We start from the raw sequence: 15,691 nt of genomic DNA, 5'->3' as shown, positions 1-15,691 counted from the left end.
ATTCAAACATGGCAGAAACAGAATTATGAAGGCATGTAGATGAGCTTGTGCAACTCACTACAGAGCAATACATGGCAAAAAGGATCAGAAGATATGATGGCACCCACGTAAACATGGCAAGTTATATTATAGATTCATACATGGCAGGAACAGAATTATGAAGGCATGTTGGTGAGCTTGTGCAACTCACTACAGAGCAGTACATGGCATGGCAAGGCAACCAACAGTAAGAAGACATATTTGTGAAGCTAAGCATGGAAATAGCAAGGTCATACGATGCATGGAACACTAGGAACAACCATGGTAACAACTGAACTTAATGTTAACAGGCTGACAACAACATTATGAAGCAACTTTGGAGAAAGATATGAGCAAGTTACAGCAAGCTATAAATGCTACCAGGGGCATGAATGGATAGAGGATGATATATAGATCAAAACATGTTTATAGAACATCTCCAGATTATGCATAGAATAATTAGTAGCAACATGTTTATATAGCATCACGAAATAACAGATTCAGCCTAGCAAAACAGCAACATCATGTACCCTACTTAACAAGCTCGATTCACTCACCACAAGTCATTGCATGACAAGATAAGCAGAGCATCATCAAGAAGACATGTTTGTGAAACAAACTAAGTCAAGAACAAGTCCATAGCATGTAAGGATCAACTATAGCAACCTTGGCCAAATTGAATAACATGTAAACAATCTGCCAGGAAACATTTTGAAGCAAAAGTAGAGCACTCAAATGACATGCTAGACTACTCCATAATTGCAGCAAAGGGCATTAATGGATAGACAAAAACCATATGTTCAAAACACCCTTACTGAAGTATCTCAAAATATGCATGGATCTCTCTGTAGCATCAAGTTTACATGGCATCAAAATAACAGCAGAACAGGGACTAAAATCAGCAACATCACGATGCCTAGTTTGCATGCTTGTGCTAGTCATCACATTGATCAAAAAAATACATGGAATACACCCCTGTAAATATGGCATGGCATAGTTCAAAACACATGAAGACATCAACTTCATAGGATGCGCACATCAATCATGGCAAAAATGACAAAAGAGCTCGTTCTGATAACAGACAGCAGAAAACATCATGAAGCACCATTACAACAAAGATTCAGGCATCAAGATGACCTCAAATGAACATGATGCAATGGAATGAAATGATTTAATCGTCGAGACGAACAATTTGACATATTACACGCGCGAAACGGAGCTACGGATGCAGAGATACGATGCGATGAACATGGCATGATAATGCAAAAAATATTTCGGGACTTAGCAGTTTTTTCATTAAAAAAACAGGACGAGCGTGATATAGTCAAAGTGTGCACGGGGCGGGGGATATGTGGGCTCTCACCATGGGCCGAGCCCAGAAGTGGGAAGGGGCCGGCTGGGCCACGCAGTGGGTCGAGGCCGTGGCCCACGAGGCCCACGCGATAGGAGGAGGCCCAGGGGGGCGAGGGCGTCGTCCTCCCGATGCGGAATGAGGCTGACGGCGCGGGACAGCGGCGCAGTTCTCCGGCGAGCGCGGGGCGGGAACGCGGCGAGGGAGGAGCAAGTTGAAACAGGTAGATCGAGGGTCGGGCTCCTCAGATCCGTCGGCGGCACGGCAAACGGAGGACGGATCCCCCGGCGTCCACGTCTCCGGCGAGCTCCGGCAGTGACGACGGCGCGGGTCCCTGCGGGGCAAAGAGGGTGAGGAAGAGAGCCGGATGCGGAGAAGGGAGAAGGAGGGGCGGCGGTGACACTCATCTGGGGTGACGGGGAGCCTCGACGGCGGCGTGCCAGTGTAGAGCGGGCGGCGGCGCGGGTGTCCTCCCGATCCAGATGGGATCGAGTGGAAGGCATTGCGGGAGACAAGCGAGGGGCGCGGGGTCGACGGTCGGGCTCGGGTGGGCTTCCCAGGGCCCGATCTGGGTCCTGGCAGGCCCGCGGGCTTCGCGGCGGCGCGGGGAGGCCAGGGGGCGACGTGGGGAGGACAGGTGGCGGCGCGGGAGAGGCTGATAGCGGTGGCTGCGACGGTGCCGGCCAATGGCGATGCAACAAGTGGCGAGGATGAGGTGGGGCGGTGCTGAATCCGAGGAGGAGGGTGGAGGCTGCGGCAGGAGGTAGGAGGAGGGCTAGATTTAGGCTAGGGATGTCCAAAAATGGACTAGGGGGTCTACTTATAGCAGATTTGCTAGGGTTAGGGGGGTTTGAGAACGTTTCGGACCATATGATCACCATCGGACGGCTCCGGAGCGGAGAGGGACTAGGTGAGGGGTTGGTGGGCTGTGTAGATGGGCTAGGCTGAGAAGAGAGAAGAAGAGGGCAGCCCGGCAGCAATTTCGGAGACCGAAACGTCCGACGAATAAAACGGCAACGGTGCCGCTATACATTTAACGGTTGGGCTATCAAATGGACTCCGAATGTGACGAAACTTGACAGGTGCTCTGTCTACACTATAATAAGACCGCACGCCAAGTTTCAACCCATTCCGAGAACATTTTTATGCCACTAATAAAATATATTTCGGAGGTGCCGCGGGCGCATGCGAGTGTGTCTGGACTCCGAACGGACAACGGAGAGAACCGGCGGAACCCGAACGGATGCAAGTTTTGAAAAACATGCAGATGAAATGCAGATGAAATGCAGATGATGACATGGCAAAATGCAACACGCAAGCAGCTGACATGGGAACGACGGCGAATAACTAAATGACATCTGACGCATCGAATCCGGGGCGTTACATGCAGCCTCACCACTTTACCCCCTTCCTTTCCCTTTAAGCTTTGCTAGTCTTGATACCCATGGTAATGGGATTGCTGAGTCCTCGTGGCTCACAGATTGCTACAACAACAGTTGCAGGTACAGGTTATTTGATGATCATGACGCGAGAGCGATGTTACTTGTTTGGAGTTCTTCTTCTGCTTCTTCTTCGATCAGGGGATAGGTTCTAGGTCGGCAGCCTGGGCTAGCAGGGTGGATGTCGTTTGAGTTTCTGTTTGTGTTTCATCCATAGTCGGATGATGCTCTTATGCATGATGATGTTGTATTCGTGTGGCATTGTATGCCACTTGTATGTATCCCCATCTATTATGTAATGTTGATGTAATGATATCCACCTTGCCAAAGCGTTTCAATATGCGGGTCTATCCTTGGTGGGACCTTCGAGTTCCTTTTGGATAGGATCGCATATTGGGCGTGACAAGTTGGTATCAGAGCCTCGACCGACCCTAGGAGCCCCCTTGATTGATCGTGTAGTTTGGCCGTTGTTGAGTCTAGAAGAAAACTTTTTCTGAGTCTAGTTATATCGGAGAGTAGGAATTCTTTTTACTCCTCAGCCCCTTCGTCGCTCTGGTCAGGAATCTTGACGTAGGTGTTTTGAATTACTTCTCTTCCCTTTCAAAATTTTCTTTAGGATCACGCAGTTGGTTTTCCGATCGTTGGGTTCTCAGCTCTTTTATCCGGTGCAGTTCTTGTCAAGTTGACTCGAGCCTCTTCATCTTTGAGTTCAATCCTCAGTTGTTTTCTTTCCCACCCGCCCACCCTTCTTCTTCTCGGAACCAGAGTCCGTAATCGAGTATCCATCCTACTCGTGTGAAGTTTTTGCTCTCTCTCTCCGCAATGATTTCAACCGGTGTTTCCTCTTCAAGATATTCGTTGGTTCTCCCTTCCAAGTTGCCTTTGTTTACCCGCCCTCCCACCCTTTTTCTTACCGGAGCCTGAGCCTCTTTCGAACATCAATTTCATTCATGTGGAGCCTCTTCAGTCTTCCCTCAATCATTTTGACCGGTGATTTCTCGTTTTGTACGACATTCTTCATCTCTTTTCTTCTCCGGTGGACTCAATTAGAGTTTTTTCGGGTTGATCATATTCTTTTCCTCGAAGTGTCCTCTTTGCTCGTTTGCCTCTCGCTAGTTTATCCTTCCAGAGTTTGGAAGACATCTCAAGAGATTCCTCTGTGTTCCAATTAATTCGAGGTTGTCACCTCATTCAAATATTTCAATTGTTCCGGTGCTTCACCTATCTCTTCAACAATCCTTTCCGATGGTGTTATCTCTTCAGTGGGACCTAACCCACAGGTCTTTTTCTAGGATCTTACCTGACTCTTCTAATTCCCCTGGAGTTATTCTCAATTCTTTTCAAAGTGTGACATAAGAATGGATTCCATCAGTCACATGCCTTCTCCAAGATCGTTTTCAAAATCATTTCATTGTTGGCTCAACCTCTCTGTTTTTCATTCTCCCAGATTATCTCAGTATTTTGGTGGTGTTTTCCCGTCGTCATTGAAGATCGCAGAAGATTTTTCCTCTAATCTTGCCCGTTCTCTCGAAGATTCCTGGTTCTAGTTTCCTGCTATCGTCTCGATTATTCCATTTGTCAGATATTTCTTTTCTTAACCATCCGGAGTATGTCAGAAGTTGTTTTCCCATTTCTTTTCACCGGAGGCCGTCATTCCAGAAGAATTCTTCGCCCTCATCATTCCAGCTATCGTCCTCTAATTATCCCGGTGCTTCGCTCAATTGTTCTTTAATCAGCTTATGTTCTCTTTGTCCTTTTGCATCTAAATCCCCTCTTGCTTATTTGTTCTTCTGATTCTTCCTGATGATTCAGTCTCTTTCATCAGTCATTTCCGAATTCTTACGGCGGTTCGTTCAAGATTCTTTTCTTTGATTGTCATTTTAATTCATTCGTTCTTTCCAATCCTACCGGTGGTTCATGAAGACTTTCTCAAGTGTTATGCTATGTTCCCCCTTAATCCTTTTTCAACGAGAATAAGTAGTATGAGAAATCCACTGCTTGTCATCAATTTAATTTGATGAAGGATAAGCATACAATAAATATTATTCTTATTTCATTCAAGTGAATAACCCCTTTCTTCGGAGATTGTTCATGTTGAATAATTTCTCGATTCCAAGTTGTTCACCTTTTCTTTTTCGGAGTTCAAATTTCCTCGGCCATTTTGTCGGAACCTCCATCTAAATCATCGCAAGGCTTTAATCTTATTCTTTCATCCTTCAATTTTATCTCGTCATTATTTTGTTTACCGGAGTTCTTCATGGTGGTTCTTCATGATATAATTCATTCTTCAAGAGTTCATCAAGATTTTGTTGGTGGAAGTCAAGTATATTTTCTTCTCGCGTCTCGAAGTGCAATTAAATTCTCCGTATTCTTTTGGAATTGGAGTTTTGCATTTCGTCGTTCTTCTCAGATATTCAAATCCATTCAATCCTTCCTTCTAAGTTCTTTTCATTCAATTCTTCCGGAGGCATTGCATTATTCATCTCGTCAAGAGCCATCTCTTTGGGTGAAGTTCATGTTCTATTCCTTCCATTTTCAGCCGAAGTGCTGCCTAAATTCTTTAAGTCTTATTCGTTTCTCATCTCATTCTAACCGGAGTGGTTTCATAGTCTATCTGATTCCGTGAGCTTTTGGTTCTCGTCATTCTCGTTGTTCCTCTCTTCTTCTTGAGTGCTCTCGATTCCTTGCTTCTTCTCTTGAGTTCTTGTTTCACCTCATCCCTTTTTCCTTCCGTCTCGGTCCTAAGATCTCAGGACAAGATCTCTTGTTAGTGGAGGAGTGTTGTAACGCCCCGGATCCGATGCGCCAGGTGTCTGCCAGTTCTTCGCCGTCGTTGCCATGTCATTTGCTTGCGTGTTGCATTTTATCATGTCATCATGTGCATTTCATTTTGCATACGTGTTCGTCTCTTGCATCCGAGCATTTTCCCCGTTGTCCGTTTCGCAATCCAGAACTCCTATGCCCTCCGCCGTTCCCCTTTTTGTCTCCTATTGTGAGTGGGTGTTAAACTTTCTCGGAATGGCCCGAGCCTTGCCAAACGGCCTTGGTATAGCACCGGTAGACCGCCTGTCAAGTTTCGTGCCATTTGGATGTTGTTTGATACTCCAACGGTTAACCGCGTAGCCCGAAACCCCCCTTTCTATTTGCAGCCCAACACCCCTTCCAAACTGGCCCAAAACCCATCTAACTCCCCTCCATACTCTCGTTCGTTCGATCACGATCGCGTGGCCGAAAACCGCTCCTCATTTGGACACTCCTACCTCCCTCTATCTATATATATGCCCTCCCCGTCCAAATTCGCGGATCAAATCGCCTGAAACCCTAGATCCACCTCCTCTGCACCACCGGACACGTCCGGACATCGTCGGACATGTCCGTGCCGCCGCCCCGGACCAACCCCGTGCCGCCACCTGTCCCGCCGCCGTTCCCCACCGCGCGGCCCGGGGAAGCCATCGCGGGCCCGCCCGGGCCCAGATCCGCCGCCGCCGCCTGGGGACGTGCCCGCGCCCTCCGCCTCGATCCGCGCCGCTGCCTCGCCAGAGCGCTCCCGCGCCGCCGCCCGCCGTCTCGCCGGCAATTGCCGTCTCCCGCCTCCGCCGGAGCGCGCCTCCGCCCCTGCCGGAGCACCCCCGCACCTCCTCGTCGCCGCCGCGGCAACCCCAGCGCCGCCGGCCTCGCCCTCGACCCGGAAGGAGGCGATGCCCGATCCGGCCTCCTGCGCCCCGCGTGGGCTCGGCCCACCGTGCCAAGTGGGCCCCGTTCGGCCCGTTGCGCCCTCTGCTCGCCGCCCACCTCTTCACCGAGCCGGCCCAGTGGCCCATGGTGAACAGCCCGCCTGAATTACGCCTCGTGCGACTTTTAGTTATTCCGCGCTCATTCTGAAATTGACCAAGTCCCAAATTTTTGTTATTTTCATGCGATGTTTGAACTGTTATATCTCTGCATCCGTCGCTCTGTTTCATGCGTGTTATATGTCAAATTGTTCGCCTCGACAAGTACATCGTTTCATTCCATTGCAGGATATTCATTTGAGGTCATCTAGATGCCTGAATCATCGTTGTAAGAGTGCTTCATAATGTTTTCTGCTGCCTGTTAACAGAACGAGCTCTTTTGTCATTTTTGCCATGATTGATGTGTGCAACCTATGAGGTTGATGTCTACATGTGTTTTGATATATGCTATGTCTTCTTTACAGAGGTGTTTGCCATGTATTTTTGTGATCAATGTGGTGACTAGCACAAGCATGCAAACTAGGCATCGTGATGTTACTGATTTTAGTCCCTGTTCTGCTGTTACTTTGATGCCATGTAAACATGATGCTATAGAGAGATCCATGCATATTTTGAGATACTTCAGTAAGGGTGTTTTGAACATATGGTTATGCTCTATCCATCCTTGCCCTTGGTTGCAATTATGGAGTAGTCTAACATGTAATTTTCGTGTTCTACTTTTGCTTCAAAATGTTTCCTGGCAGATTGTTTACATGTTATTCAATTTTACCAAGGTTGCTATAGTTGATCCTTGCATGCTATGAACTTGTTCTTGCCTTGGATTGTTACATAAACATGTATTCTTGATGATGCTATGCTTATCTTGTCATGCAATGACTTGTGGTGAGTGATTCAAGCTTGTTAAGTAGTGTACCCGCTGTTGCTGTTTTGCTAGGCTGAATCTGTTATTTCGTGATGCCATATAAACATGTTGCTACTAATCATTCTATGCATAATCTGGAGATGATCACTAAATATGTTTTTATCTACATGTCATGCTCTATCCATCCATGCCCCTGGTTGCATTTATATCTTGCTGTAGCTTGTTGTAAACTTGCCCCAAAGTTGCTTGATAATGTTGTTGTCAGCCTGTTAACATTAAGTTCTGTTGTTGCCATGTGTTTTCCTAGTGTTCCATGCACCCTATGACCTTTCTCTTGCCATGCTTAGCTGCAAATATGTCTTCTTACTGTTGGTTGCCTTGCCATGCCATGTTTTGCTCTATAGTGAGTTGCACAAGCTCACCAACATGCCTTCATAATTCTGTTCCTGCCATGTATGAATCTGTAATATAACTTGCCATGTTTACGTGGGTGCCATCATATCTTCTGATCCTTTTTGGCTTATGATCAGTAAGGGTCTTTTGATCTATGCATTTAGTAGATTCATGACATGCCTTTGTTTGCCATGATAAGTTCCTGTAACATGTTGTTTGATAGCTCTGAACATTGCATCGTGATGTTATTTTCTACAAAGTCTGAAATTGTTATTACTTGCAATCTTATCATGTGTGTTTGAGCATGTTCTAGTGATTTCTAGAGATAGCTCAGTGTTCATGTTTTGTTATGCTTTACCTGTACATCATGCCCATGCCTTTAGTTATTATGTTGGGGTGCTGTAGCATGTTGTTTTGATGCTTGCAATATGCCTAGTTGCTGTTTTGGACAGCTTGTCCTTTAAACTTGTATAGAGTGCATGTGTTGAACCGTTGCTCCGTTTTGAGTGTGCTCTATATGAAGCTTGCTTAGAATTGCATGTAGCTTCATATTATCATGTTGCATCCTTGTTTTTAGGTGTTTTCTTGATGTTTGGGTGCATTTTGCATCAATGCCATGTTTAACTTGTTTTGCTCATATCTTCTAGGCCGTAGCTCCGAATTAAATGAACTTTATATGTAACTTGACTAGAATCTCATGTAGATCATCTTGGTGCATCTTAACTTGCTGTTTAACAACTTGAACATAAGGTTTATTCAGATCTGGATCAATTTCAAAATATGCATATGAGGACTTACCGGTATTGTTATATGTTGTTCCCGGTCTCATTTAAACTTGCCTTGATGTGTTGCTCATCATCTCTTGCCATGAGTAGCCTCGTCTAGAATTGTCATGCATCATGCTTGTTGTGCATCATGTCATGTTCATGTGTTGTGTGTTTACCATGTCGTGTGCTTCTTTTCAATAGTTCCTGTTTCGTTGCGATCGTGAGGATTCGTTCGTCTACGCTTGGTTCGGCTTCAAACGTTCATCTTCTTCATGGACTCATTCTTCTTCATAACATTCTTCTTCATAGTTGTTTCGTTCTATCGCTATGTTGCGCTACCTATCACCTGTTTATCAAGCCATCCCATATTTCCATGAACTTCTAACCTTTGACACCTTTCCTATGCAAACCATTGTTTGGCTATGTTACCGCTTTTGCTCAGCCCCTCTTATAGCGTTGCTAGTTGCAGGTGAAGTTGAAGATTTCTCCATGGTGGATAGGATTTTGGTTGGGATATCACAATATCTCTTATATTATTAATGCATCTATATACTTGGTAAAGGGTGGAAGACTCGGCCTTTTGCCTGGTGTTTTGTTCCACTCTTGCCGCCCTAGTTTCCGTCATACCGGTGTTATTTTCCCGGATTTTGCGTTCCTTACGCGGTCGGGTGATTTATGGGACCCCCTTGACAGTTTGCTTTGAATAAAACTCCTCCAGCAAGGCCCAAACTTGGTTTTACCATTTGCCTCACCACCACCTATCCCTTTCCCTTGGGTCGGCCAACCCGAGGGTCATCTTTATTTTAGCCCCCTGGGCCAATGCTTGTCTAAGTGTTGGTCCAAACCAAGCGATGTCCGGCGCCCCTGGGCAACCAGGGTCTATGCCAACCCGACGTCTGGCTCATCCGGTGTGCCCTGAGAACGAGATATGTGCAGCTCCTATCGGGATTTGTCGGCATAGCGGGAGGTCTTGCTGGTCTTGTTTTACCATTGTCGAAATGTCTTGTAAACCGGGATTCTGAGTCTGATCGGGTCTTCCTGGGAGAAGGTATATCCTTCGTTGATCGCGAGAGCTTATCATGGGCTAAGTTGGGACACCCCTGCAGGGTATAATCTTTCGAAAGACGCGCCTGCGGTTATAGGCAGATGGGAATTTGTTAATGTTCGGTTGTAGATAACTTGACACCAGATCCAAATTAACATGCATCAACCGCGTGTGTAGCCGTGATGGTCTCTTCTCGGCGGAGTCCGGGAAGTGAACACGGTTTCTGGGTTATGTTTGACGTAAGTAGGAGTTCAGGATCACTTCTTGATCATTACTAGTTGACGACCGTTCTGCTTGCTCTCTTCTCGCTCTTATTTGCGTATGTTAGCCACCATATATGCTTAGTCGCTGCTGCAGCCTCACCACTTTAGCCCCTTCCTTTCCCTTTAAGCTTTGCTAGTCTTGATACCCATGGTAATGGGATTGCTGAGTCCTTGTGGCTCACAGATTACTACAACAACAGTTGCAGGTACAGGTTATTTGATGATCATGACGCAAGAGCGATGTTACTTGTTTGGAGTTCTTCTTCTGCTTCTTATTCGATCAGGGGATAGGTTCCAGGTCGGCAGCCTGGGCTAGCAGGGTGGATGTCGTTTGAGTTTCTGTTTGTGTTTCATCCGTAGTCGGATGATGCTCTTATGCATGATGATGTTGTATTCATGTGGCATTGTATGCCTCTTGTATGTATCCCCATCTATTATGTAATGTTGATGTAATGATATCCACCTTGCAAAAGCGTTTCAATATGCGGGTCTATCTTTGGTGGGACCTTCGAGTTCCTTTTGGATAGGGTCGCATATTGGGCATGACATCTTCCAATACGGTTCCACGCCCTGGAGTGGGCTTTGTTTTTTTGGGAATTGGATCAGGTAACTTACGAGAGTTTGCCCTTTTAGCTCGGATGAAGGGTTTAGTGAGAGCGGATTATCCCAAAAGTCTGTTTGGGTTTTCCAGGAACTTTCCATTGCACAATACTTCTATACTATGGTTGCTAAGTCGGCAAAGTGTACTATGTCACGGTGACTTATAGCATTAAGGATCCTTTTGTTCATGCAATTTTTGCACAAAAGTGAGATTGCGTCTTCCTCACGACAGTCCTCGACCTTGTTTATCACAAGGAGGAATCTGGCCCAGTAGTGATGTACTGTCTCTTGGGGCTCTTGTCTGATATGGGAGAGACGGATTTACTCTGGGTGGGTGGGCGTAGTTAAATCTGGATTCTGATATGATCTAACACCCAGGGGCAGAGGAGCTTCCGGGCTGGACAGCTTGGGCTCCGGGATGTTGCCCGATTTTTTCAGCCCGCTGCCCGATTCCAAGTTCGGGGTCTGGGTCATGTCCTCCCGCGAGCGGGTATCCGGCTCAAAGAGCTCAGTAGTCCGGACATAGTTAGTCCTCAAAGTCGAGGGATAATCCATGTGTGGCTCTTCCACTATCGCTATCTCGTGGGTGACTGGTGGGGATTTGATATCCCTTTGGTCAGCTTAAGCCCAATCCGATCATAGTCTGTAGCGACTCCCAAAGTGGCGATGCGATCCAAGAGCTCATTAAGGGGGGAGAGCTCCATTGGATCCATCTGTTCGGTGAGTTCCGAATTAACGTGGAGGCTATTTTTGATGACCCGAGAGGTCATCATCGGCGCGGCAGCCGATCGGGCGGTCATGACGAAGCCGCCTAGTCGGAGAGTTTGGCCTACCGCCAGGGCTCCCCTAGAGGTGATGTTTTCCTTGACAACGAGACGAGCCATCAAGCCTTATTGCAATGACACAAAGGAACTCTCAATGAAAGCACCAATGTCAGTGTCAAAATTGGCGGATCTCGGGTAGGGGGTCCCAAACTGTGCGTCTAAAGGTAATGGTAACAGGAGGCAGGGGACACGATGTTTTACCCAGGTTCGGGCCCTCTTGATGGAGGTATAACCCTACTTCCTCCTTGATTGATCTTGATGATATGAGTATTACAAGAGTAGATCTACCACGAGATCGTAGAGGCTAAACCCTAGAAGCTAGCCTATGATGATTATGATTGTTCCTCTACGGACTAAACCCTCCGGTTTATATAGACACCGGAGGGGGCTAGGGTTTACAAAGAGTCGGTTACAAAGAAAGAGATCTAACATACAGATCGCCAAGCTTGTCTTCCACGCAAAGGAGAGTCCCATCCGGACACGGGACGAAGTCTTGAGTCTTGTATCTTTGCGGTCCAATAGTCCGGCCAAAGTATATAGTCCGGTTGTCTGGATACCCCCTAATCCAGGACTCCCTCAGCTACCACCTAATTCCATCAGTTCATGGGCAGAGTTAAAGGCTCGGTTTATTCAGAACTTCAAATATACATGCAAGCAGCCCATATCAATTGTGGATTTGACTAATTTCAAGCAAGAGGAGGGCGAGTCCACGACCCATTGGGTACGCCGGGTCAAGGCCATAATACATTCGTTTGATAAGATGGATGTCGGCTCTGCAGTCATAATGTTGAAGAAAAAATACCATTTTAGGACTCTGAAAATGAAGCTGGGGCAGCTCAAACATGATTGTAATGACATGGGCTAGCTGATGGCGGCTCTGGTCAAATACGCCGACTCTGATAGTACTAAGGATCCCGAGTCTGACGATGAGAAGACAGGGAATGGAAAGAAGAAGGGCAACGCCAAGGGTCCTCAGCATAACCCGGCAAATCAAGGAGGCAATAATAAACGTAAGGCTGATGGTAGCTCAGAGTTTGTGGCTAACACCAATGCGTAGGGCAACAACCAACGACGTAAGTGGAGACCACCTCCTCGGTTCGGCGGGTCAAGTCCCACTCTTGAGCAGTTGCTAAATGAGCCCTGTCCAAGGCACGGTACTCAGCAGAAACCGACCACTCACATGTGGAAGGACTGTACGATCATGAAGGCTTTCAAGAACTCTAACATGTTTGACAACAATCATGGGCCTGTCAGCGGCTCAGGTGGCGGCGGTTTTCATGGCCCGGGCGGCAGTTCAAATTCCAATTTTCAAGGCTCTCAAGGTAATCAAGGTGGTTATAATCAACAATCAGGCCAGGGAGGTCAGCAGCAGCAGCAATCTGGATATCATAGTAATCCAAAGCAGCTGAATAGTGGACAGTATCATGTGTTTACCACCAGCTTGTGCAAACGGGACCAGAAGCTGCATAAGAGGGCTGTGAATGCTGTTGAGCCGACAGTTCCTCGTTATTTGAGATGGTCTGAGCAACCTATTCTATGGAGTAGGGAAGATCACCCTCCCCGGATTGACAATCCGGGTCACATGGCCCTGGTGGTGGCACCTCGGATTGGTGGATATAAATTCATTAAGGTGCTCATGGATGGAGGCAGCAGCATCAACATCCTCTATTATGAGACTTTCCGTCGCATGGGGTTGACTGATAAAAATCTTAAGACGTCCAACACTGTTTTTCATGGAGTGGTGCCTGGTAAGTCAGTGTACCCAGTGGGTAAGATTGAACTAGAAGTGGCTTTTGGAGATGAGCATGATTCTAGGGCTAAGAAGTTAACTTTTGAGGTGGTCAAAATCAACAGCCCGTATCACGCCCTGTTTGGACGGCTGGCTTATGCCAAGTTCATGGCATGGCCGTGTTATGTTTATCTGCAACTCAAGATGTCGGGTCATAAGTGCACCATCACAGTGCATGGGAGTCGGAAGATAGCCTTGGAATATGAGGAAGGCGATGCTGCTTACGCTGAATCTGTTTGTGCTACAGAGGAGTTGAAGTTTTACAAGGACAATGTTGACCCCGGCGGTAATGACGTCTTTGAAGAAGCCAACCACAAAACATGAGCCGGTGATGAAGTTTAAGTCGGCCGATGACACCAGGCTTGTTGATTTTGTTCCAGGCGACTCATCTAAGCAGTTCAGTATCAGTGCTAATCTGGATCCCAAATAGGAAAGCGCGCTCATCGAGTTCATCCGTGAGAACCAGGACATCTTTGCATGGAAGCCTTCTAACATGCCGGGTGTATCGAGAAAACTCGCTGAGCACACTCTTAATATTGATCCAAAATTTAAGCCGGTCAAGCTGTTTCTTCGGCGGTTCAATGAGGAGAGGCGTAAGGTCATTGGTGAGGAAGTGGCCCGGCTCTTGGCGACCGGGTTCATTATTGAAGTTTTTCATCCAGAGTGGTTGGCTAACCCGGTGCTTGTGCTTAAGAAGAACGACACCTGGCGTATGTGTGTGGATTAGACGGACTTAAACAAGGCTTGTCCGGCTGATCCCTTAGCTCTCCCTCGTATTGATCAAATCTTGATGCTACGGCAAGTTGTGAGCATTTGAGCTTTTTGGATGCTTATTCTGGTTATCATCAGATCAAGATGGCAGTTAAGGACCAGGAGAAGACGGCTTATATTACTCCGTTTCGAGCCTTCTTCTATGTATCTATGCCTTTTGGGCTCAAGAGTGCCCAGGCGACTTATTAGCGATGTGTGTAGATCTGTCTTCACCATCAGATTGGGCGCGATGTTCATGCTTATGTGGATGACATTGTGGTGAAGTCCAGAGAGAAGGAGACCTTGATAGATGATCTGATGGAAACCTTTGATAATATATGGGTCTACAAGATGATGCTTAACCCGGCCAAGTGCGTTTTTGGTGTGCCAGCAGGCAAGCTTTTGGGTTTTCTGGTTTCTAACAGAGGCATTGAGGCTAACCCGGAGAAGATCAAGGCAATCACCTCTTTGGCTAAGCCGACGTGTATCAATGATGTTTAGTGTTAGGCGGGTCGTATTGCTACTTTAAGCAGGTTATGTGAGAAGGCCATACCGCTGTATCAGATGATGAAGAAGACAGATGATTTTGTCTGGAGTAATGCTGCTAACGCTGCCTTTGAAGATTTCAAGAGACAACTAGCTGACCCGCCAGTGTTGGATATCGGGTTCTGGCAAAACCCTTAAGGTTCGAACTCTGGGGTGTGCGTGAAAATCTTCCCCCTACCGATCCACGTCCCAACGCCTCACTGTGAATCTAAGCTACACGATGAACAACACAAGGGACACAAGGTTTATACTGGTTCGGGCCACCGTTTTGGTGTAGTACCCTACTCCAGTGTGTGGTGTGGTGGATTGCCTCTGGGGCTGATGATGAACCCTACAGAGGAAGAACAACCTCGTGAGGGGTGTTCTTGTGGTGGTGTGCTTGGAGAGGAACCGCTCTCTCTCTGTTGGCTCTAGATGAGATCCAGATGCCCTCTACTGTGATGGCTATCCCTATATATAGAGGCCCTGGTCCTCTTCCCAAATATTGAGCAGGAAGGGCGCCAACAACGGCCATTTTGAAGGGGAACATCTAGTACAAGTTATCCTGACTAAAGTTGGTCTTCGGCTTCCAAAGGCACTAGCAATGACGCCGTGTTGGGCTCCATGGTGACCTCCGTCCTACCGCTTTGCTGGTCTTGGTCTCGTTGCACCGAAATGGTAACCTTTGCTTGATGCCTCGGTACTCCGCACCTGCACTTGCCCCATTTGCACCAAAGAGGAAACAAGGACACTATGCATGCCAGCGCCCGCCTGGCGCCCGCCTAGTCTCGATCGTCATGGCTTGTGTCATGGGCACCTTGCGAGGTACCCCTGCCTTGGTCTCTCCGCCTGCTCGTGAGCCGGCCTGGTGAGGCCGTTCCTGAGGAAACCTTGCGTTGTCCGCCCCGCGAGGCTTGGCCCCTCGCGAGGGTCTTGAGCTTGAGTTGATGAAGATGGGCCATACTGGGACACACCTTGAGCCACACCGCAGGCCATAGGCAGCCAAGTCTGGGGACCCCCGTTCCCAGAATGCCGACAGTAGGCCCCGAGACCAAGGCGCGCTCGGACTTGGCTTAGTAAGCGAAAGGGCAAGTGTGGAGCTTCATGGGCCCCAACAGCCAGCGGCCTTGGTCGCCGCGTGGCGGTTGATTGGACGTGGGCGTCTCCACTTCCCCACGCTGCCTCGACAACTGCCCTATTTGACGAGTCTCTGCTGCATGCAAAAAGAGTCATGATTACCTGTGATCGTGGAGGCCGACAGTTGGCCTCCCTTGGGTTATAAATGTGGGAGGGCGCAGGCCCCCGCTGCACATCTCCCTTCCCCCCCTTTCTTC

This window comes from Triticum aestivum, chromosome 2B (assembly GCF_018294505.1).
Source record: "Triticum aestivum cultivar Chinese Spring chromosome 2B, IWGSC CS RefSeq v2.1, whole genome shotgun sequence".
NCBI classification, from domain to species: Eukaryota; Viridiplantae; Streptophyta; class Magnoliopsida; order Poales; family Poaceae; genus Triticum; species Triticum aestivum.
The sequence above is the reverse complement of the archived record's forward strand: the minus strand, read 5'-3'. Positions refer to the sequence as shown.